Genomic DNA, 25,287 nt, shown 5'->3' with positions numbered 1-25,287 from the left:
GCTGGAGCTAACCAGGGAGTTCATTAGAAGAGAAACCACTCCTGGTGAATTCTGAATGCCAGCTCTGCTTTTTATGAGGTTTTTGCTTCTTTTTCAAGCAACTTTTGCTTGATAATTTCTTCCTTTCTTGAGATGTTGCCTCACAGCAATTTCTTTAAGTACTGTGAAGGATCATGTTCTGGTCAAGAGCTGTGGTATAGCAAATTTTATTTTTAATAATTGTATATTGTATTTAACTACTGGATTGTAATTCCTTTTTTGTAGTTTGTCATCAAAATTCATTAGGAACCATAAAGTGTAAGAGTATTTCTGTGTTTCTATCTACTATAAAGAAAATATCTGCCAGAAACTGTACATAATGATTGTACTGCTGTTTAAACCATTAACAAAATGACTTCTTTCTACTTTCAAAATAGCTCAAAGGCAACTATGAGTGCAATTAATTGGTCCCCTATGATACTAGTACACACAGATTGATAAACACCACAAGGATAATTTCAGCAGGAATGACTGAATGGCTCAGAATTTCAAGTGCTTAACATCTTTTTACATTTTCTCACAAAGAACTTTTACCTTTGAAAATCGTATTTCTTCTCTTTCACCAGAAGCTCCTTCTCTGTTCCATCTTCCTGCAATACAACTTTCACACAATAAATGCTTAGTGCCAAAGATGGGTTTAATCACTGTACAAGATGCTAGAAACTTGATTCTATTTATTTTCAAATCCATCCCAAATGTGCCAATAAGACACAGAAACAGTACATCTGGAGTACGTGCTGCAAAGACCATCCCATATCTGTGTAGATTATCCATTTAACTCCAATTTGACAAGTTTACTACAATTATTTTCAGAAGGAAGAAAGTGGGGGAAAAGTCTTGGCATCATAAATATCTCTTATACAGCAGTGGTCTGCTCTGGTAGGGTGTCTGCATTACTAAGGTGGAATTGGAATTTCTTTAGAGAGAAGAAAAACTGAATTTAGAACAACAGATTGTGCCTTCCATGCACAACTTGTGGGAGAGTTACAACTTCAAGTGCACAAGTATTATTAAAACTCCCTCTTGACTGTGTCTCCCATTTATTAATTTGCCTTTCTGTCTTTTGCACAGCTCACCCCATTCTATTCTCCCCAGGCACTTTGTTCCTTGCGAATGCCTCTAAGGGTGTATGAGTCATTAGACTTTGAGACCCCAGATTCTCAAAAGGATATGAAGCTTGATAAAAACATTAACACCTCTCTTTTGCTTGCAAAAGATACAGCTAATTTCCCCATTTAAAATAAATAAATAAAACAATCCACTCAAATAGCACCCCAGGAAACAAAATCAAACACACTTGAAAAGAAACATTTTGGAAAGTCCTAAGAAATTGTGTGATTTCTCCATTTCTGAGAACAACTCAGCATACCTTCAGACCCTGAAGATCAGAGGATGGAATTAAATGTCTAACCAAGTCACCCACAGAATGCTTAATTTATTAACTGCTCCCTTGAAATTTCTGAAATAAGGTGACATATCATATCAGGCTTTAACACTGATAATGAAAACAAGGCTGCCATTTTGTATTTGGATTGATCAAAAAGGGGCCTGCATTATAAATACAGCTGCTTATACCCGCTATAAAGGATAATTTTGCTGTATTAAGTCCATAAATTTGATAGAGCCAGCAAGGCTTCCACTGCATAATAGCTTAATTTTTCATTCTAATAATAACTGGCTGCCAGTTGAAATGAATGGGAGCAAAAACAAACATTTCTGTTCCATGACATGATCCATGACAGATGAACAGTTTAGGAGGCCCTAGGGCAGGGTATTCCAAGCCTCTCCTCCCTTCACCCAACAGCAGTAAAAGCATTAACACCAAGAAAAAAGGCTGAACTGTAAAGGAACTCCTCGGAAAATGACCTAGCTATCCTCTACTTAATCCACAATTGGCAACATGCCTGATTTAAGACTATGCTAAGCATCCAGGTTTTACTAAAGTGCTTGCAGACGGTGTGGACAGTATAACATAAGCCCCTAAACTATGGAGTATGAAACATCCCTCCCTCAGTCACACACAAAAGTTTAGTGGAGCTTTTTGCTTTGAATTCTACTTACTCTATTTATGTTGAGAAAACCCCTTCCCTTAGACTATACAGAAAAGATTAATAACTTGAATATTACTGTTTATTATTAGTATCAATTTCATATGATGCAACATGAAAACACGCATTCCCTTTTAAAGAAATAAAAAAGGCCACATGCTTGAAGCTTGACAAATTTCAGTAAAAATGGGGCTGCATAGTTTAGTGCCAACAAGTTACTCAGGCTTTATGTGAGTATTGATTTAGCTGCTAAATGAAAATGAATAGCCACCATATCTACTGCATTGCTTTGCCGCCTCTGCAAGATACAGCACCTTTTAAAGAAACCCTAAGCAGTTTTAAAAGGTGAGTTGACAATGCTATCTTTGAGTGTGAAAAATCCATTTTGAGGGCCAGATATTTGTATCGGTTTTGAACAAATGCCATCGGGGCAGAACTGGGGTTTACACCCAGTTAGGATAGATTTTTAGAGTTGGGTATTGTTTTATTGAAATGAAAACATGAATAAACTTTCTGAGAAAAGTGCAAAATCAGGAATTAATGCATAAACCAAGAAACTTTTGTCCGAGTTAGGATCAAATTAATGACTGTGATGGGCTATCCTCACTAAATTCTTGGCATTTGAGGCCTGTCAAGGGGTCATTCCTTTGTATACTGCTGGAATCTTTCCTAATGACTTCAGGTAAAGTGACCATTATAGGCCAATAATTATTGTAGTGTCTGAGAGGCTATCTAATTTGATAGAAATTTAAACAGCATGCCATCAAACCCCTGGGAGCTCAGGAAAAGATGGTAAGGGAACTAGAAAACACCCTATAAAAGACTTACGTGGGATGAAACACTGCCCACAATGAATGAGAACAGAATGATGAAAAGCAGCGTAGCCTTCTGAAATTTCCCAAACATAAGGTGTTGCAACATAGACCAGAAAGGGCAGTCCATGGCTGCCTGAAGTGAATCTCAATTGTTACTTATCATCTAGGAGCATCTGGGTTCTGCCAAGGGATTTCGATTCCCACCTCTCTGTATCAGGTTTCCTGCTTGCATCCAAACCCAAGAGGGAGAAGAAAAGCTAACTACAGCCTGAAAATGAGACAGTTGACATGGATGAGCCCAAGTTGGCACATGTAGATAGGTCCTAAACTTACAAACCCTCTGTTCCTACTCAAATCCTTAGATCCTGCTTTGTCACAAGTACTGGGAGGAACGACCTCTTCTCTAAACAGGAACTAATGGAAGGGTACTGCTGAACAGAGTTAAAGGTGGATGGATATTGTGAAAGCACAGAAGTGAATGGAAACACAAAGTGAGAAACAAAACCAAAGACCGTCAAAATCCGAGATTGCTGATACTCTGGAAAACTAAGGCATTCTTCAGTCCTCTCTGGAAGAAAAGGATTATTATTCCCACAGAATGTTGGGAAAGCATGGAGACAGTGTGATAAAAGCTTGGGCCCTGGATTTCCATGGTGAGAATGCAAAATATCTTCTTGATGGGAAATGCAAAACCAAGAGTATTTTATATAAAGGCCTTCTCTTTCCATGGTTACACTCAGTGGTTGAGTGGTTTACTTCTAAAAGTAGTGTCACTTTAGAGCACACCTTAAAGAAGCTGAGTAAGGCAACAGAAGAGAAACATGGCTTCACAAAGAAAAACCCTCTCTCTTATCTTGTCAGCTGTCCATTGTTAAATATATGGTGAGAAGAAGCTTACCGTAGCTTAGTGCCCTGAAGTTAAAATGCCCAAAACACCTGCTAAGTCAATTTTAGTAGTCTGTCTGCTCATCCCAAGGTGTGGGACTCTGTGTAAAGGTAGAATGTCTTTCTAGTAAAGGCTGATGTGAGGTGTTCATGCCAACAAACAGCCACAGCAAGAACTGCTATGGAAACATGGACATAACATGGCATGATTTTACTGTTGAAGTCAGGTTTTAACTTACTGAATTCCTGACCCACAGTGAAATTCCCTGGATGTGAGGAAAATACATGGCACAGAACCTTTCGTCTGCTACTGGATGTTGAGTACAGCATGCCAGCCTTTCCTTTCCTTTCCTTTCCTTTCCTTTCCTTTCCTTTCCTTTCCTTTCCTTTCCTTTCCTTTCCTTTCCTTTCCTTTCCTTTCCTTTCCTTTCCTTTCCTTTCCTTTCCTTTCCTTTCCTTTCCTTTCCTTTCCTTTCCTTTCCTTTCCTTTCCTTTCCTTTCCTTTCCTTTCCTTTCCTTTCCTTTCCTTTCCTTTCCTTTCCTTTCCTTTCCTTTCCTTTCCTTTCCTTTCCTTTCCTTCCCTTCCCTTGCCTTGCCTTGCCTTGCCTTGCCTTCCCTTGCCTTCCCTTGCCTTCCCTTGCCTTCCCTTGCCTTCCCTTGCCTTCCCTTCCCTTCCCTTCCCTTGCCTTGCCTTGCCTTGCCTTGCCTTGCCTTGCCTTCCCTTCCCTTCCCTTCCCTTCCCTTCCCTTCCCTTCCCTTCCCTTCCCTTCCCTTCCCTTCCCTTCCCTTCCCTTCCCTTCCCTTCCCTTCCCTTCCCTTCCCTTCCCTTCCCTTCCCTTCCCTTCCCTTCCCTTCCCTTCCCTTCCCTTTTTTTTTCCCCTGTAACCAGAATCACAGACTGCTGCTGACCATGTCAGATTTGCATTAATACAGAAACCCAAAAGCAAAATTCTATTCAAAGGTTGATTTACTGTTCAAGGAAAGGCATTAATTCAAACACCTCTCTCTCAAAATTTTTCTTTGATTCCTCAAAAATGGACAAGTATGTTTATTTCTGCATGAAGAGTCACATAAAAACTACTGGCCTCTTCACAAAGTCAGTCTTTGGGTTGTTTTGTTGGGGGCTTTTTTCCTTGTTTTGGGGCTTTTTTATCCCCATCTACCTGCACAATTTATGTGAAGACTTTGTCATCTGTTAAGAAAAAAAAAACAAAAAAACAACTAGGACACTAATACCACATGTTCCCACTGGATATATTATGGAAGACCAGGGCAACTTGTTAATGGAGAAACTCCACTAACCTTGGAATGGTCATCAAGTCACTTTCTTGCAAAATGGAAGTATTTAATTTTAGGCACATGTGCATGAATGCTGAAGTAATATTCACATGCTGCCAGGCAGTTCCATATGCCAGCATTTTTCTTTCTGCATACAAACCAGTGTCAGGTAGCAAATGTTGTGAAGCCAAATTACACATTGCCTGCATTTGTACACACATATGCACATGCATGTGTGTTTGTCCCCAAGCCAGTCGGTCCTCCTGTTTTTCATCTTTCTGCAGGAGGGAAACAAAATACACACAGGTGTGCAAATCTCTTTGAAAACAATAGTTATTATAAATAAAGCATAATCTCAAGGCTTTTTCCAGATCCCACCAGCTTTGGCAATCCTTCATATCACTAGAACACTAATACTAAAAAGCTGACTCCTTGATGGTGTTGGTCATTCCTTCACTGCTTTATCATCCTACTTCTAACCACACAGTGGCAGTAAATGTGGGGTGTTCTCTGGTTCCTATTAGGAACCTCATTACCCCTCCTTTCTCTCTTTCTTGAATTAAAAATGTTTTAATTAGTTCAATATGTCTCAAACATCTTCAGCTCACTACTGTCCATCTGACTCACTTCCAAATTGAAGTGCATATATAAAAAAATTGAATCAGTTCAATGATTTTAAATCACTCTTCAATGTGCAAAGTAATTTAAAGTTACTGAAGTGCTTCCAATTTTTATTAGTCCTTGAATTTGGAAATGATTGAGGCTGTTCTGGGCATGTGCAATACACTGTGACTTAAAATTATTATGTCCATACTTACTTTAAAAAAACCCAACAACTCAGATTTCACTTAACAGCAGAAAACAGTGAGAAGTACTGTGGTCCGATTTTTAGAAACAAAATAGGGGTCACATCATTCCAGAAGGCATCAATCTTGAAAAATTCTTGCCATTTTTAAAGAAACTGAGAAACACCAGAAAATGCTTGAACTGTTCTATATGCAGCATGGACTCCCATTTTAATTGCTACAGCACTTTTGCATTTAATTACTTTCAATGTATCTAATTACTCTAAATTTAGCAGTTTCCCCAAAATCAATACATGGACAGAATCAAAAAGGGCTGACTTTCTCCTTAAATCTTTTGAATGCTCACTGAGGTGATTAATCTTTATGCACAAGACTAGCTCTTATTGAACTTAATATGCCTCCTCACCTGTTTGAGTAGGCTCAGTAAATGAATGCTACTCCCTTACCCACATGAGTAGATTTACTGGAGTTCTAGAGAAAATAAAAGGACTGTTTACAGGCAAAAGTATTAATAATGCCAGTGATGTAATACTTGAAAGAATTAGCCAGACTACTGCTTCTCAACAGTCCATTCTAATATAGCTTTTTGATGCACTCAGTCTCTGTTTTTTGGAGATATAACGGTTGAAGTATTCATTTAAGATGAAGGTTTTCTTATTCTCCACCACCATAATTATAGAGTAAGGAATAAATTTTAAAAAAAACCCTACAATAAGTCTTTATGACCTCTTTATATCAAATAAATTTATTTGACTGCTGTGAAGGCAGTCTCTTAAGACTGAGCATTTTTATACATCTGGGGACACCTTCTGAATTCCTCATCTATGAAGCTTCCCAGAAGCTAAATCATGGACATGTGAAATAAGACTTCCACCTCCAACCCCTTTTCTATAATGTTCACAAATAACCCCCCCAAGCCTTCATATGTTCCTCATAAATATTATGGTGCATAACATGGTTTCCAAATCTGTGTGAAAGAACACTGGCTTTGTGGGGAAGAGATGTTCAATTCCAAATAGGGCTATTTGCTACAAAACTGAAGTGTAGAGAGATGAAGGGGTTTAAGATCAATTACCTGAAACCAGGTGCTGAGCAGATGGGAAAAATGATGCAACTGGAATGCACACTTTTCTTGCACATCTCACCTGACTCTCAGTGTCTCTATGGCAGCTGCTGCAGAGTACACAAGAAACTGAAGCCACTGGATTTGGTGTCTTGGTCTCCCTTGGTTGTCCCATTCCCCAGCTGCCATTACAGAGTGAAGAGAAACTCAGACTCTGTTTCTCTCACTGTAACTATACACTTTGGAAAAAAACAATTAAGGAGCTGGACTCCAGCCTTGCAAAGCCATCTCTTGGCTGTGCCCGAGTGCATGTTGAAATTCACTTCCCAGTAGCTGCAGGCATGAAGTTATGGGAGGGAAAAAAAGGCCACACCATGACCTTGTTTCTCATTGGGCTCCTGGGATCCTTCTCTCCCAACTAAACATCTGCCTAAGAGCTGGCCAGAAGGTAGCTCAGAAGCTGCTTTTAAGAGTAAACAACTCACTGTCAAAGCTCTTAGCATCAGCACTCTGTGGAGGAAACAGAGGATTTACTGTGTCATATGAGTTTAATATTTGATACATCCATCCACATATACCTGACTATATCCTGCCCTTGTAATGGGGATGGACTCAATGATCTAATAGATCTTTTCCATTTCTAGATTCTATTATCCTATTATTAAAAGTAATGAGCCTCTAATCTAACAACTGAAATAATCAATAAGAAAATGAGTTTGTTTTTCAAAATTACTTTAATTTAAAAAATACAGCATGTCCATTCCCTGCTTCCTGCTTTTGACTGTGATAATAAAACTTTCCGAATGGCTAATATAGTTTAGCTAAACAAATTAGCCAACTGCCCCATTTAGGGGGAAGAGAAAGTTTCCATTAGCCATTCAGATGTTCTTTGCCTGGTCAGCGAACAATTTTTGCAAAGCAGACATCAGGAGATATATTATTTTAAACTCACTATAAAGCTGGGATACGGTGCTCTAGTATAAACTCACAAATAGTGCAAAGGTGGGAGAAAGTTTGCTTTTAAAATTTGAGGGAAAATAAGCTTATCAGTGCCTTGGTCCAGACAAAGTATACAAGTTTAACTGTTAGTTCTACCTGTTTCATTTTGAACAAATCACTGTAGCTGTCTCCCAGGAAGCAAGGCTAAAAAAAACTCCCTTCAAGTTATTCACTTTATTGCACTAAGGTAGACTGCAAGGTCTTTCAAGAAACTCTAGCCAAAATTCCTACACGTCTTTACAGTGCCAAGCCCAGCACTTTCATGACATTAGTAGGGATTGTTAGGGATATTACAGTATTAAAAGAAATAGAATTTGATATAGTAGTATGACATACTGTGGATTCTTAATAATATAATTAAACTAATTACCAAGTGCCACGGAAAATACACCAGCCTGGACAATCATTTTAGATTAGATGCCTTGACTCTGTATTAGCAAGGTATTTGGTGTGAAAAGAGCATATCAAGGGATTATGCAGTTGGTGCTGAAGAAAAGTGCATCTATAGAATATGTACTTTTCAGGGGTTATCTGAAACAGATTTTATCTGATTCCTTGGATATACTATCACTACCTTGTCATTATTCTAGGCACTTGTTTCCTATAGGACACTGGTATGTGGCTGAGAAGCACCTGAAGCTCAACTACTGGTTCATTTTCCTCCAGAAGGAATCTAGTTTTCCTCCACATCACCAAAATCCCCATGAACTGAATCAGTGTGACATAAGTGAAGAAAATCAGATCATTTTCTTCTGCTCTAGGCCAAAGGTCCAATTCAAGCACAGCTTCTGAAGGGAAAGTACGTGGAGATACATGTGATGCTGTAACAGCTCTTTGTGCCCTTGTTACCATGCTCCCAATAATTCTCTGAGCTTCATAGACTGGGAACAAGTTGCTTGACGTGCCACACTGAGTGATAGTCACTGTAAAGACCTTTGATAAGGGAAGGGGAAAAGTAAGACATGAGAAGAAATGCCTTCTAGAGCAAGACACTTGAGATGTTTCAGTCACTGCCTCTAGACTCGTTGTCCACCCCTCCACCCCCATTATCAACAGTAATGCAGGGCCTTCTCTGAGCAATGGACGATGGTCACAGCAGCAGTACTGACTTTCCCAAAAATTTCAATCCAGCTGATTTTACTGTCATTTCATCATGGTAGTACAATATCACGACTTCAGACGATTGTAAACTATTCCTTCTTTTTTTCCTTTAAATAATCTTCCCAGTAATATCTCACTGTTCTCATTAAAGTCTTCTGTACATGCATATCTTTGTTTAGAAGTTGAAAGAGCAGAGAATTCCTCTGCCTAAGACGTTTTGCTTGATGCTGAGATTGCATTTCTTCTCCACCAAATGTAACTACAACACAATGGCTGCCAAGAAGAATATATCTGACCATGACATATAGGCAACTAATACTTGTAAAATGAAAGTAATACTACTGAAAAGATCCCTTAAGAAACCAACCAAACCAGTAGTCCCTCTGGCATGACAGTCAATGTCCCAGAAAGTCTTAGAGCCTGGAAGAAGCCTTCACTAACCATGGCCAGCTCAGTAACAGAAGGCAGACAACACATATCTTGTTGGAATTTTTTATTAAGGGTTTCAGGAAATTATTAATCCATGCCCCCATTTACAGATAGTGAAATTGAAAGTCTTTTATTGATATATATAACACTTTCTAGTTTTCTATTTCACTGTTTAAAAATGTATAATAGCTTACAGAACTTCTTTTCTCACGTAGATTTTTACAGAAAATATGTCTATTTCTAAACAACTGATTTCTAAACAACTGTAAACAAATTGCTTTGCTGAAAAAATTAGGAAAAGGGAGACAACTTCACATTGCTGTTTTTATTGTCAGAGACTATTTAGCAGCTCAGCCTTGCTCCTTCCATAAATGTACAACTCATAGGTTTATTGGAGAAAGACCAAAAATGAAGCAAAGACCACTGGAACAATGAAGAAAGATGCAACTGTTTGTTTCTTGACTCACTGCTTTTCAAACCCAAAGAGAAATGTAAAAATGTTGACAGCTGCAGAACTTCCAGGAATACTCTTAATTAAGACATAGAGTACCAAGAAGGGTTAATATTGTTTAAAAGTAAAAGCTCTCATTCTAATAACAAGACTTCTCTCTGTGCACTGCTGGGTCAGCATGGTAATTAAGAAAATTGCCTTTAGTGCAGTTGTTTGGTAATGCTATTATAATCTTTTTTCATCTTTTAACAAGAGTAAACTACTTGAAGATGTCCCCATTTACTCTTCTTGCTTCTAGTAACCCATGAACCCATCAAGGCCATACTATGCTAGCATTTAATGGCCTAAATGAGTTACTTTATCATCTGGCTCACCCTGAAGTCTTTTACATATTTTTCTTGACCTTTAACCCTCTGACTATTATTTTGACAGCTATCATTAATGCTGTATCCTGGGCAACCACACATTGACTAAGATGGATGGCAAAATGACTAAGGAGTTGAAAGTAACACACACCTACTTTCATCTTCCTCTTGATTAAATCAAAACCATACAAACCCAAGTTATATGATGGGTCCCATGGAAGCAGTAGAGAATATGAGCCACAGGTTTAGTAAGTAAAGCTGAACAGAGACAACAACAGAGGCAGAAAAATGTCCTTATTGTAAAACAAACAAGCTAGATAGATTTGACTCGTAGAAATCCATAAATCTTTCAAACTATGACTATTCATCTATGAACTTAGATGAATCAATAGGTGGTTAGAATGCAAGTACTTTATACTAGTCAGATAAAACATAGATTTGGCAGTAAATTTTACGCAAAAACCCCCTCAGTCCACAACACCCATGCTTATGTGGAAAGGACACAGTTAATTGGACAGAAGGTTTGATACAACTTACTACTTTTTTAATAAGCTACACCACTTCAAAGGCAAGCAAGGGCCCTTCTGATCACTTGCATGGAACATCACGGACTCTGGTCCTGCACAATTGTGAGGTCGCAACAAATCATGCACCTTGAACAATTAAACTATTCCCCGTGGAAAAGCTGGATGATTTCATTTAAGAAAATGGAATCTAGATAAAAGGGGCAGAAGGAACTCCAAACAGTTCCATGTCCTTAAAATGAGATTAAAAAATGGAAGGAGATGTTAGTGTCAGATAAGATCGTATGCAAAGAGTCATTCTAACTGCATTTCAGACAGTTGGTGTAATCAGGCAGTAGGTTAATGGAAAGGAAGCAACTATATTGCCAAGGAACAGGAAAAAAGGGTGATTTAAGAGTCCACTAAAGTAGTTTCCAGAGACTAGTTTCAAAAAACCCAAGCTAAACTATCAGGGGAAAGCTAGGAATAACATGAGAAGGAAAGGCAACCAGAAAAATGTCACAAAGGAAATTTTCAGCCTCTTTGTCTTGTTAAATGAATGACCCTTACTGATCGAAAACTGAAATACTACAGCTCACTGATAGACCTGACACTTGACCCCTCTTACTAATTAGGGATGGAATCTGGAAACTACAGCACTTATTTGCTTTCAGCAGCATTCTTTAGGGCCATAACAATTTTTGTGATTGCTTTATGAGCAGAATTTTTACTATGCAGGGACCAGATGAAAATAAAGCTAGCAAAATGACTACAGGCAGCTCTTGGGTAGAGGAAAGTTAAACTTCAGATGACCTTGGTCTCACTCTGGTTTGCACATGCCTGGTGTTTTCAAAACAGATGTTCTTCAAAAGCATGTTCCCTGGGAAGAGATTCAGATCTGATCCTCAAAAGTTGTGCATTCCCCGAAACAGGCCCGAAAAAGGGGAATGTGTAAGATCAGCCCTTGAGTTTTGGAGACAAACTCTTATTGTTGAACCAATTCTGTGATTCTGGGCTCAAGACCACCAAGCTGCCATATCTGGATCTCTCTACCCTCAATAAATCTCTCCTTTTATAGAATTACAAAATGGCCCACTACACACACTTATGTTTTATGTCTGGTATTTTTAGTTGCAAATATTTCCAATTAAAACAATGCTTCTGGGGGTGCGAGTGCAATTCAAGGCACCAAATAAGCTTTCACATTACAATAAAGCAATAATAATAAAACACTTCCAGGACAAATACTAAGGCATGCACTCAGCCTCACACTGGCAAAAGCCTTTTAAAAGACCATAATGATGCATTAATTAGTCCTGAATGATGATATTACTAATATACAATGGCTTACTAGCTGAGAAACTCAGATTAACAGAGCACATGTACTCTGTGCTTCCTTCACACATCACACAGCACGGTCAAATTCACAGTTACTTGCATTATTTCTCTCTCCATCTCAGGTAAGCCAGCAGGATAAAAGATAATCAAAACAAGAAGCCTCATACTGCACGTTTTTACTCATGCAAATACAAATTTTCTTAAATTTAACTTCATGTGCAATAAAATAAAAGAGCTTGTGAGCTTGGTAGCTTGCAGTAGTTTTAAGGAATAATTGATTTCAGGAAGATGACTGTAAATTAAGACCATCCTCCACATCTAGAATCCCACCTAGACCTTAAAAACTTCCCTTTAAAACAAGTTTTGCTCTATCAAACTTGGGTGAGATCACTGCAACTCCACTTGAGTGCCTCAAACCACAGCCCATGCACTGCACCATCCAGGTGTCAAACAGGTGTGCATGGGACCATTTTATTGCAGGGTTCAACGATCAGAAAAATCTAAAGGAAATGGGGACATGTTGCCCTAGGAATTATGTATAGCTTTTTTCATGACAGAAGTGTGATGTATGGACTAGATTCAAAGAAACGAAAAAAAAAATTATATTTAACAATAGCCCTGCATTCAAAAATAAATCAGTCCAGCTACAAAGACTAGTGGATTTTTTACTGGTGAGAAACACCCTTTTCCTAAAGCACATTTACAAAAGCCAAACACAGCCAAAAAATATGATGGTGTGTTTTTGTATATTGCTATGGATTAAATTATGCAATTCCTAATTACTTACAACATATTCAAGTTACATTGCACAATAACAAAAATAAAAAAATAGGTTATTCCCTTATTCCGCCTCAGTTCCTTCCTGACCATTTCTTTCCTTTGTCTAATAATAATGCAGGTTTATATTAAAAAAAAAGTGAGAACTTTAGGAAGTCCAGGAGATATAGTCATCCATTTCAACTAGAAACTCTGATAATTCTGCTAATACTATTCATGATATTGAATAACTGTAAAAGCTTTATTACAGCTTGCACACCATTGCAGAAGAGTGAAGACCTAATGCAGTCAGGTTCCAGAAGCTGCTGTGTGCATTAATCAGTGTGCTGCTCTATCCTTATCTATGATTCTTCATTACAATCATTGTCTTATCTGATAAGCAACTGTTGTTTGCTAAAAGATAATGCTTTTTATAGCCACCACATCTTTATGTGCCTATGCTGTCCAAATTAAGTGCTACTTTTACTTCATTGCATAGAATTTTCTTTCCATTTTTGCAGTGTCTTGGTAAAAATGAAACACCAAGCCCAACCTTGAATTAGCAACTCCTTATTTACCAGAGGTGGCAAACCATGCAGAAAATGGGATCTTCCAAGGTCCTTTAAATGCGTAGCACCCAAGTGGCAATGCAGGTAGCAGTAGTAAGGCAAGACTAGTAATTCCAACACCTGATGGTGAGCAGTATTCTTGACAAAAGTACAGCACTGAACGTAGGGATGGGCTAATTCATACCATTAAATGAAAAATTCCCAGGGAGTGTAAACAGACCAAAGGTTTGAGCTGATTCTTCCCAGGTTAATAAATCAACAACAGTAAAGTCACTCATTATGACTTGGTGGGTCTCGATCTTTTTCACTTTAATTTTTGGGGCACATTTTTCCCTGGGTGATGAGCATACTGAGTGCTGATTACACCCATGTGATTTACACTCAAACTTTATTTCACCTCTTTCTTTCATGTCTCCATCTACTTTGGATGAAGCTTTCCTGGGCCAACCTCAAAAAGGATCACTGCTTTCTCCAGGCCCACAGCAAGTGTTCTACAGACAGTTGATATTTTGATCGCAGAACAGAGCTGAAGAATTTCAGAAATAAATGACTATGTGAAAACTACATATTTATGACTTATTTCTTCGATGTGTTTCAGTTGCACAACCCAAACATGAGAAGAAACATTCCAGAAAACAATCTCTTTTTCTTCCCACCTATTAAAAAGAAGCATTTTAAACATCAATGTTTGTACTCACTCAGATTTCATTGGTGCTAAAATGAATGGATTTTTCAGTAGCCATATAAGAGTATTTAACCTAAAGTGCACTCAAACATGCATCTAAGCAGGTATGTGAATTAACTTACCTTATGTCATAAGGGTGTTTCCCTAGTAATTTGCTTACTGGTAAGACGTTCAGCTCAATGTTAATTAAGTCAAAACTGTCACTGGTTCACCCACTTCCTGAACACTGCACACTGAACACACATTGCAGCCTGTCTGTAGGACTGCACCAGCACTCACTGACCTGAATGCAAAGTACCAAACTGCTCGTTTTCCTGGTTACTCCACATACGTCAAACTCAACAAATCTTGGCCAGCTGGAAGTACCAATGGCCTGGCTTGCACTGAATTTGCCCTGTTGCGTATAATATATTAGATAAAGTAATTGTGGGTATTTTAATTGCAAACTGTGGGCCACTACATCTAAGAAGAGAAAGTATTACAATTGGTATGGATATTTGTACAGTATCATTGCACACAATATCCAGTCATTGTGGTTTGGGGAAAGAGGAAAGAATTTAGTTAATATTTGTAAAAGTTGGATAACTCCTTGAATGTGACCAAAGTGGAAAGATACTAAATTACGGTTCTTTTTTTTTAAAAAAAAAAAATCTAGACTAACAGTAAATCCTATTGCAGAAACGCCTGCACTCCCCAACCAAATAATACTCAAACAAAAAGCCAGCTATGGCCAATGACAAATAGAAACTCTCTTAATTTATTAATCTAATTAATTCACTCCCTGTATTTATTAAAATAATTGCACTGGTTTCTCAAGGGGAATTACATTCCCTACATTATTCCTTAACACATATCCTAGACAGAATCTTCAATATTTTATTGCCATGATTGAAAAAATATTTTTGGTATATTCCTTCTCTATAATAGACTGTCATCATAAACAAGGTGCTGTGATTTTTAAGTCATGAAAACACAGCAGGTGAACAGAAATAGGATGTGATAACTCTGACAATAAGGTCTGCACTGCTGCCCCAAAAATCCAGAGTAATGGCAGCTCTTGACAGACTTCACATGAAAATTTCCTACTGGATCAGGACATCACAAAATGCTTCATAGGAAAAGAAAGTGAAATGCCTAATGTAGGTAAGATTTTAACAAAATATTATGGAAATAAAGGAGGCCTCAAACACAAATGTAATTCAGTAAATAAAACATCAGTGTCAATGACACAGTAACAGAATAAATTGAGCACACTTTGTTTGCTCTAAACAGCAAGACATGCACTGTAGTGGAGAGAAACTGAAAGAAATGCATAACGTATTTTGGTATGGGATTTCTAAAATTATTTTATTCAACTGTCTGTTAAAAAGCAGCTAAACACACCACTTATAGTCATCACAGTGTTATGGATATGATTTTATCTGTACTTCCACTGTAAATGTGAAGTGATTCACAGTAAATCAGAGGATATAAGATTTCTGGTGAATGTTCAGTCTTGTGTCTATCTGCTACACATGAGTAAATTTCACATTCAAAGGACCTATGATTTCAGTTATTCTTTGTTTTAAATGAGCAAAGTTTTAACAGCTTTCATGTACAAAGTGAAGAATTCAAAGTTGTTTGAAAAACAAAAAATGTCAGCATTGGTATAAACTTGCATCAAATTATACCTTTGGAGACATAAGGGAAAGCTGAAGGGAAAAAGGTACCTTTCAAAATCTCACAAAGAAGGGATATAGTGAGCTAAACCCTTTGTGGCAGAGAGAAAATAACATCCCCAGCACTGCAACCAATGGGAATGTGGAAAGAAGGAAATTTGGGACCTTCAGTGGAGAAAATTAAATGTCTGTATGACACTTTTCTGGGTGAAGCTCTAGCAATGTAATCCCTTAATACTCTTAACATTTTTTCCTAAATCTGAACAAGGTAGGTTCCCTTCAGCTCTGGGACTGAGGAATGATCAAACCCCAAATTTCCCATGTAGCTGTAGTTTGATTCCTGCAGGAAAAATGACTGATGTCACAGCAAGAGATGAGGATAGATAGAGCAAAAAAAATGTAAGCAATTGCTGCTAAGATAAACTAAAATGCAGACAGGATGAAATGGAACAAGGAAGGTAGAGGCTGAAGAAGAGTCCTAACAATGAAATATATTAGAACAGGGGAATTGAAAGCTAGACAGATGATGATATTCTCCTTGACTGCTTCATTTAAAACTGGACAAAGAATCGTGAAAGTACCAGAAGGGACAGACAGGAGGACTTATTCTGCTGTTACAGAGCTTCAGAGTATCTGTCTGAATTCAGGTGAATCAGCTCATGAAAAGAGTTACATTCATTCTCTTTTCAGAAGAATATAGTTCTCTGCAGGTAATATTTCATGTATTGAATATTATTTTAAAGTATTTTAAAACATATTTGTATCATCTGTATTTGTTCCCCAAATACAGCTTCTCTTACACAATAAGTGACTAAATAAATAAATAAAAATGTAGCTTAAAAGTTAACAATCTACTGTCATTCTTTGGGCAGCATTCTCCTGCTAGGCATTCACTTCTAGTGAGACCTCTGAGGCCTTGTGCATATTCCCCTGCGTCAGGTGCACAACTTTTGAAAATAAAGTACCAACAGTTGCGCATTATAATTAGTGAATTATAATCTTTTTTCTTACAGGCTTAGAGGCTCCAAATAACATTGCAAACACAAACATCTAAAATATAGGGAGTTGTTAGCAATTACCAGCACGATAGATAACTTTGAATATCCCCAAGTACACCAAGAAGCTGAGCTTGTTATTAGAGCATTTCTGATTATTATCAGACCTCCAGCACAGTTGACCCCTGTCATAGTAGAAATCATTGCACCCCCACAATTCCCCTACACAACACACAAGTGGCCTGGTTTGCCCAATGTTGATCAGCATTGGTGGCACCTATTTCCAGACAATCCATCTAATCTCTCATTTACCCTGGTGTAAAGGTGTGAAGCATCACATAGATGGTTTTTTTCCCTATTGCTGAAAGGGTGACAGCAAGAATTGAGAAGACTCCAAGGAGTTCTTCTGTGCTCTTTACTCTCAGTTTTAACCATACAAACATGTATGGTTAGAACATCATTTGTGGAAGAAATATGAGCTAGGAAGAAGATTGATCTTGAACTGTGCTGGTGGCATCCCTTTCAATTACTCTTCTTTTTCATCTCCTTCCTTGTCATCCACATCTTCCTTGGTAACAAAATCTCTTCCAATTAGAAATCCTTCTCTGGTCACAATGTCTCCTTATGAAAAAGGAAAGAGAGAAAAGAGCTGCTGCTCTGAGTGTTTTTGCACAGGTGATCAAGGACTGCTTTCCTCTTCTTGACTAACGCTCATGTAAGACAGAGAGGAAATACCTGGAAAAATGTTGCTATGGTCAGTAACAAGAAAAAAACAAAAACAAAAAAAAAAAAACCAAAAAACCCAATTCTATCAATTTGCTGATGGATGCTTCCTCCATATGGTGCCATCTGGCACTTTTGGTGTTTGAACAACTAGCTGACTGCACTTGCCCCTCCTACTTTTGGTGGTGTTTTGACAAACCTTAATTTTTATTTAATGATGGTTATTTTTCTTCTCTGCCTATCACTTGGGAACTGTTGGTATTTCACTTTATGCATCAGCTATTTCTTGGTGCTCCAAGGTGGCATCACCAGGCTCTACACGTACTGCTCTTTTCTCTACTTCATTATGCTTTATCAGTATCTTCTTCACTTGCTTATCACTAATGACCTCCAGTCTCTTCTGCCAGGAGACTCAGATTATTTCTTCTACCGTGTCCCAGAGTAAATAATAAGAGATCCCTTCCCCTAGACTTACTTCTCATTCCTCCTCTTCCATCCTGATGCCCCCCAGAGTCCCTCCTGTCAAGCCAGCAGACATTATGGACAAAGAAAAAGCTTGGACACCTCCTCTGGATGCTATTGCTGAGGTGACTGGGAGCCAGAGGGTCCACATTCATCCCTAAGAGTAAAAACAGCTTTTCTCACAGTAGTAGGGGATTAACAGTTGTTTTGGTTTTGAAAATACAGGTGTTTTAGGGAAGAGCAGGGTTTTTTTTCTGAATTAGTATAATTTTGGAATTAAGGGGGCTCTTAGGCAAAGATATGGGGATAGGAATAAAAGTTCTTTACCGACATATATATGTATATATATGGATGTAGATGTAGATGTAGATGTAGATGATGTAGATGTAGATGTAGATGTAGATGCAGATGCAGATGTAGATGTAGATGTAGATGTAGATGTAGATGTAGATGTAGATGTAGATGTAATAAGGCAAACAAAACGACAACTACGAAACTAAGAACAAACAGAACAGGAACTCGGTAAGCAGCTCCTTTGGCTGTGGACACCTTTCCCTGCGGTGCAGTTCCCATCCCACTGGCAGGCAGTGCCAGCTCCCGGTGAGCAGGGAGAGATGCGGTGACGCCTCGGGGCTGCAGGGGCACTGGGGGTGATGCACTGGGGATGATGGTGGCCGTGTCCCGGCCGGGAAATGCGGAGGAGAGGCTCTGCTCACGGATCCTCGGGCAGGCAGGCTGAAGCAGGAGGGAGTCCGAGCAGGGGTGCGGGGTCCTGTGGCCCAGCAAAGGCAGCTCCCGGTGTTGGGATGGCAGGGTGAGGTTTTCCAGCAGCCGTCCTTGTCCGAGCCAAAGGAGCGAGAGAGAGAGAGAGAGAGAGAGAGAGAGAAAGAGAGCGACTGCCCAAAACCTCTCCTTTACCTGCCCCTGATCTCGGGTTGTTCCCCCTCTTCCCTGCTCTTCGAGAGAAACTCCAAGAAAGGGACAGAGAGCCTCCCCCTATCACTAGCCATCCTAGCATGTCAATGGGAAAAAATTCCAGACAGAGAAGAGAGGGAAAAGAAAAAGAAAAAAACAACCCCCAACAACAGTAAAATGGTTTAGACAGGGCTTTCTACACTGTAGACTATGGAATTAACAAAAACGACATGGCTGAACAGCATTTTACATGCTAGATGCATAATCCCTCCCCCCTTACATTTTTCTTTATGAAGCCTTTGACTGAACGGGATAAAAAATTGCACTGTCAGAAATTTGGAGTTAAAATAGCAAGCCATTCTGAAAGAAGAGTTCATGGGATTTTCTGATATTATTCTTCAGCTTCTGCTGAATGGAAACATTCTTGTGTGGAAAATAATAACGTAAGTAGCTCCACATGCAAAAGCTGTTCATTAAATTAAATTTTCTGGCATTTCACATGTGTTAAAAATGCTCGGATACAATGCTGAAGCTCAAATGCTTCTGTAATTGGGATGAGAACACATTGAAGAGGCAGGCACATGAAAAGCTAACACTCTGAAAAGTCACCAGCTGAAATGGAACTATATCAGTGAGTAATTCTGTTTCCACAGTGTAAGTACAGGGTATCTTAGGAAAGTGAACTGTTCTCTTCACTCATGGAAAGTGAGTCTCTTGAAGATTGCACAAAACTTCATTCACATTTAAGACCAGAAAACCACCACAAAGGGTATTCCCCATCTATTGGAGTGACTACAGCTTCAGTTAACTCCACTTGGATTTGTACAGACCTCTGAAAAGTCAGGCAAACCATCTTGATTTAGTGAAAAATGTTTCTTTCTTCAGAAGCAAAAATGTTGGCAAAGATTTCTGGTCTTTTCTACAAATACATATTTTCTGTTTATTTCAACCAAAATTAGTATATTATTTTACATATCTCATAGGTGAGTAAAATTATCAGTACAAAGTGGGTAACCACCTTGTAAGGCCAGGCATGAGGCAGCATGCCTGAAAATAGGTATCTTTTTCTCCAACCACTAGACCTTTTATACATTATTTACTCTCTCCATGTTCTCCTTCTTACAACTCTATGTTTAAAAAGAAAACTGGAAAGGGAGCTGAAAGATATGGAACTCCAAAGGAAAGTAATTTATTTTAAAAAACAATCCTGAAAAGGCTGGCCAAATGTTCTCATGCTTTGTTTAGATGTCAGAATATATTGCATCAATTTCCAATCTCCTAAACCTAGATAAAGAACAACAAAATAATTAAGAAAGTAAAAAATAAGTGGCTGGCAACAAAAGTGCTGAACTGACAGGCTGGTAAGTCGTCTTAATCAAGTATTATCATGGCAACAGAGTAGACCTCTGATTTTTGACTCATGTCACAAATTGCTTAGTGACAGTTCTGTTGGGAACTCCTTTTTCCACTGACAAGCTCTTGTTTTCACATCTGGAAGAAAGGGGTGATCAGAAGTTCAAAATTCAGTGGACTAAAAGTGCATGACTGAAAATACTTATAGAGCAGCAGTGAAGAATGTCAGGATTTAAAAGCCAGGTTCCTGGAGCCTTGGTGATTCCCCAGTTCTCAGTCCCTTTTCTTAACCTTGCCCACTGCACTCTTGTATAGTGCTGCTCTTTCAGCTCCTACACCCTACTGCTTTGGATTTAGATCTAAGGCACAAGCAGATAAAAATATTAAGACCTTGAAAGACGGTAAGAAGAAGAAGAATCCTCCCATGATCTTACCTACCAGAATGGTCCATGTACATTTTGTTGATGCATTACCAATAGGCATAAAAAGCTATGTCCTACACCTCTTACGTTTCCTAATCTGTTCCCACTCAGCAAAATATTGAGGAATGCAGAGGGAAGAGAGGGATTTTCCACAAAGTTATACACCATGATTCCTCCCACCTCCAGTCTCTTCATTGATTCATGACAGGTGATGCAAAGCACTTCTGAGTGGTCCCTCTCTGTCTGCTGTAGAGACATCCTACAGTGACTACATTCAGAAGAGCAGGGTAACATTTAAGTAGAAAAAAACCTTGGACTTAACTCCTGCTTGGAGTTCTAGCTTCACTGTAAAGTGAAATACTGCCTAAATACTTAGTTGCATTACAGTATATCTACTCTACTACATCTCAATTATCTGTAGATCCATTGACTACTGTTTCAACACTTGTGTGCTGGTATGTAACATGTTGTCTGTCTGTAAACAAAGGACAAATTTAGGTAGCTAAACTAGTCTTTTTGTTTAACCCCTGTTCTTTAAATGGCATACTGTTGAGAGATCACTGTCCTTGGTAAACACACATAACTCAGTGGCACAGAAAAAGAGCCACAAATGCACAATGATATCCAGAACAACATAACAAAAAGAAAGAACTCACATTATTTTTCCTACATCCTGTGGGCATGCACCCATATATTCCCTGTGTTCCAGCATGGATAAGCTCCCTCCTGTGTAATTTCCAAGGAGGAAAATCTGTCACGATTTCCTGCATACATTAAACAAGGCAACATGTATTTTGTGGGTTATACAGTACATATGCTTTTCCCCCTTTTTTATATATGATGCATTCTACACAGCAGTGGTGATCTGAGCAAAGGAATGTTCTAGGTTGCCTTAAACTTATCACTTTCCATGTAACATTTAAACAAACAAAAAGATACTTCTCCTTGAACAAGGTCAAAGAGGTCTTCAGATGGTCTATTTCCTCAGCTTGCCTCTGACTCCACATTGCTTTGCAAATCAGATGCTAGATATATTTTGATTATTTTGTACTTTAATGGATCATGTACAAAGAGTCCACCCTTCACATCATAGTCATTAATTTTTTCTGGAGTCTGATGGGAAAAGCAGGTAGAAGGGTGGGTGTGTGTGTGCGTGTGCATACCAGTGTATACATGTGCGCTGATTGAAAAGTGATGGATTATTTTCATGTGGGAAGAAACACAATGTTTTCTTTAGCACAGCAGGATATTCCGTTTGCAAGGTCTAACAGTGAAATATTATGCATATCTGGAGCTGGCCCACTGCCAGAAACCTAACAGCAGAAATCAGAAGTGATTTTGAATCTGAATCTTTAAAAACCACTACAGCCCTACAAAACAACTAATGAGAATTCAAAACAGAGAAGCACTTGTACTAAAGCATGACTGCTGTCATATATGTCATCATTTACAAAACAATAAATAATTATTCATCTAAATGTTACCTTGAACTTCAATTTAAAATATAAATATATTTTCAATGACTTCCACGTCTGTGCTGATAGAGGTTTATTTATCATGACCTAAAGTAAATTAAGTGATAGATTTCCCAAGCTCAAAGAAGCAATCACTTAAGAAGCAGGTATAATTATAAAAAGAAACAAAAAAAACCCCTGCATAACCTCAAAACACCAAATACGTGAGAACTGTAGCACACCAAACTAGAATATATTAGCCCAGAAAAACACCAAAATGTTTTCATTCAACTTTTGGGAGAGAGGGTGGGGTTGTGAGTACCAGTCAACCAAAGGGAGCTGGGCTGGGGTCCAATGACACACTGCTGGAGCTAGCTGGAGTTTTGCCATCCACTTTGCTGCTGGGTAAGCCAAGCATTGCCCTTTAAAAATCAGGCTTTGAGGCCTTTTTTGTAGTGCTAAGGTCCAATTAAATAGGATGGGAGAAATAACAGAGTACAGTCAACACTCTGATCCTTACATATGTAATTCCTATGAAAAGGCAAAAAGAAGTTCATATGAGGATGGTGGACCAGGCTCCCACAGGATACACAATTGTGGCTGTCTGGGGTCTTACAGCTTGCATTGTAAACTTGCAAAAATCCAGTCAGTTCCAGGGCACTTAATTTGCAGCATGGGATCTGTAGAAACAATTCTTCCCTTAGTAAGTCTTCTTACACTGGTGTGCACTCATTCCTTGATTAATTTATTGCACTTGACTAATTACTAGACAACACTGGACAGTGTGGGTAAAGGAACATATATATATATATCTGCATTTGTATGTGACCAAGTGGAGATGTTATTTACCATTAGCAAGCCCTTCTGGAAAATCTCTCCCATGCTCTCATGGTGTATCTTTATTTCCACTGCATCCCTTTTATCACCAGATCTTCACAATGGGGTACAGAAAATGCTTACAGTACTGGAGAGTTTATTAAAAACAGGGTAGTGGTTTTATCAACATAGTTAATATTCTAAGAGCAAAAGATTTAGTGTCAGGACACAATCAGTGTCTGGACTATTAATATGGAAACTGCAGCATTTTGAAAAAGGAAAACCTAGGAACTCAGGATATGTATTTAATAAACTTCCAAAGTAAATCATGTCTGGTTTTATAATCTGGGTTTTTTTAAAAAGAATGAGACAATGACTACTAGAAATTTAGAAACCATAATGGTAAGACACAAATATTTTTGAATACTTTGAATATAGAATTTTTCACTTGCCCTGTTGCACATCTTTTGACATGTTACTTCAGGATCCTTATTTTGAAATCATTAGAAACTGGTTTGAAGTAACAACTGTTTCTGCCCCCCCAAAAAAGGGTCCACCAAGTGATGAATTGCCATTTTCATCTGGCAGGATACATTACTGTTGGGAAACTTCTGCTGAGTTTCCACTAAGGATTTTCATTGTTATATTTTGATACACAGAAGTTGACTGGCACATCTTTTCAAGATCTTTCTTGTTTTTTTCCAAACATAACTAGCATATAAAAAGAACCATAATATGTATTATGGGAAAGCAGCACAGTGATATAAAAGACTTCCATCCTAAGAGCAGACGGAAAATGGTAGTTATTATTAATTTAGAAAAAACAAAAGAGCTACCCAGCATTTCAGTAATGTGGCAAGTTGTGTGCTATTGAGGGAAAGAGGATTTTATAATTGGATTTTAGAGTAATTTAGGAGACGAGATAAGCTGTAATGGTTGCATATTAGAGGTTAAAACTACAGCAGAAACTCATAACGTAAGGGTTCATTGCACTGAGGAAAACAGAACAAAGGAAACAACACAGGAGCAGCCTAGCTTAGGTAGCAGCAAGGTAAGTATAGACTACACAAAAACTGAGGGGGCTTTTTTATTAGCATCCACTTAAACAGGTATCAAGCAACATTTCTTCCCTTCAGAAGTGGCTCCTTAAAATTATATGTATGTGTATATATATATATATAATCCTATATGCATATATAACAGGGTAGTGTTACTATGTACATTACATAGTATGTACTACTTCCTAAACTGTGCAGGCAGTAACACCTTGATTTTAGGAGATGAATGACAATAAGCATTTTCATCTTGCTCACTAATAATGACAAAATAATATATCACAATTCCACCAAGCATGGACACAGCACAAAACTTTTGCACAAGGAATCACTCAAATTTCAGTAAACAATAGCTCTAGAGAGTGGAGGGTACTTTTCCCTATGAATTCTTCCCTGAGTAAAAGGAGACACAGCAGAAGACAGAGACCTCTCCCTGGGTGCCTCACACTCCCACAGACTGTGCAGCTCTCACCAGCTCTGCCCCACCTTCTCAGAAGGCTGAAACTCTTTTCCCTCTCCATCTTTCAAGTCAAAACTTGAACTGACCCGATCTCCAGAGCCTCAGTAGCTCCCATCCACTTCTGGAGCACACAAGTCATGCAGCAGCCAATAGAGAGGATGGAGACAAGGAGCAGAGGCCAGAAACAAAGGCTATGCCATCAAAGTCATGCAGAGCAGAACTTGAGAAAAGTGATCATTAATAATCCCTTTCTGGATCTACTGTCTGCCTTCACCCTGCCTGGCTGACACCATGCCCAGCAAGGGAGACACTTGACCTAAGCCAGCAGGCCTGGGTACAACAAAAGTGAAGGGCAGGTGCTTTTTAAATATAAGCTGCTACATCCCTGCAATCAGAAGTATGTCAGCTAGTCAGCCAAGTCCCATTATTTTGTTTGGGGTGTGAGAAAAAGGGAGAAATATTCTCCAGCTTTTTTCCAGGCTGATAGCAGAACACATTTTCAGTTTCCATCACAGACAGATTCAGCTGCAAAATAGAGCAGTTGTGATCAAGCTCTCAGTTGTGAAAAGTGAGCACAGGCTCAAAATCAGTTGCTTTATATTAAATGAAGACCCAGGCTTGGATTTTTCAAAACCAGGTGTCTAATTTTTTTTTTGTGGGACTTCGCCAACATTGAGATATTTTATTTTTGTCAGCTGCCAGTCTCAGTTTGGAAAGCATAGCTTTCCTCACTTAGTGATGCAACTCCATAGGCATAGCAAATTATGTGCATGTTTGGCAAGCAGCTTTGAAAAAAAAAAAAAAAGAAAGAAAGAAAAAATGTATTCTATGCCAAGAAATGTGA

The sequence above is a fragment of the Cinclus cinclus genome, chromosome 3 (genome assembly GCF_963662255.1).
Source record: "Cinclus cinclus chromosome 3, bCinCin1.1, whole genome shotgun sequence".
In the NCBI taxonomy this organism is placed as follows: Eukaryota; Metazoa; Chordata; class Aves; order Passeriformes; family Cinclidae; genus Cinclus; species Cinclus cinclus.
Note: the sequence above shows the minus strand (reverse complement) of the source record.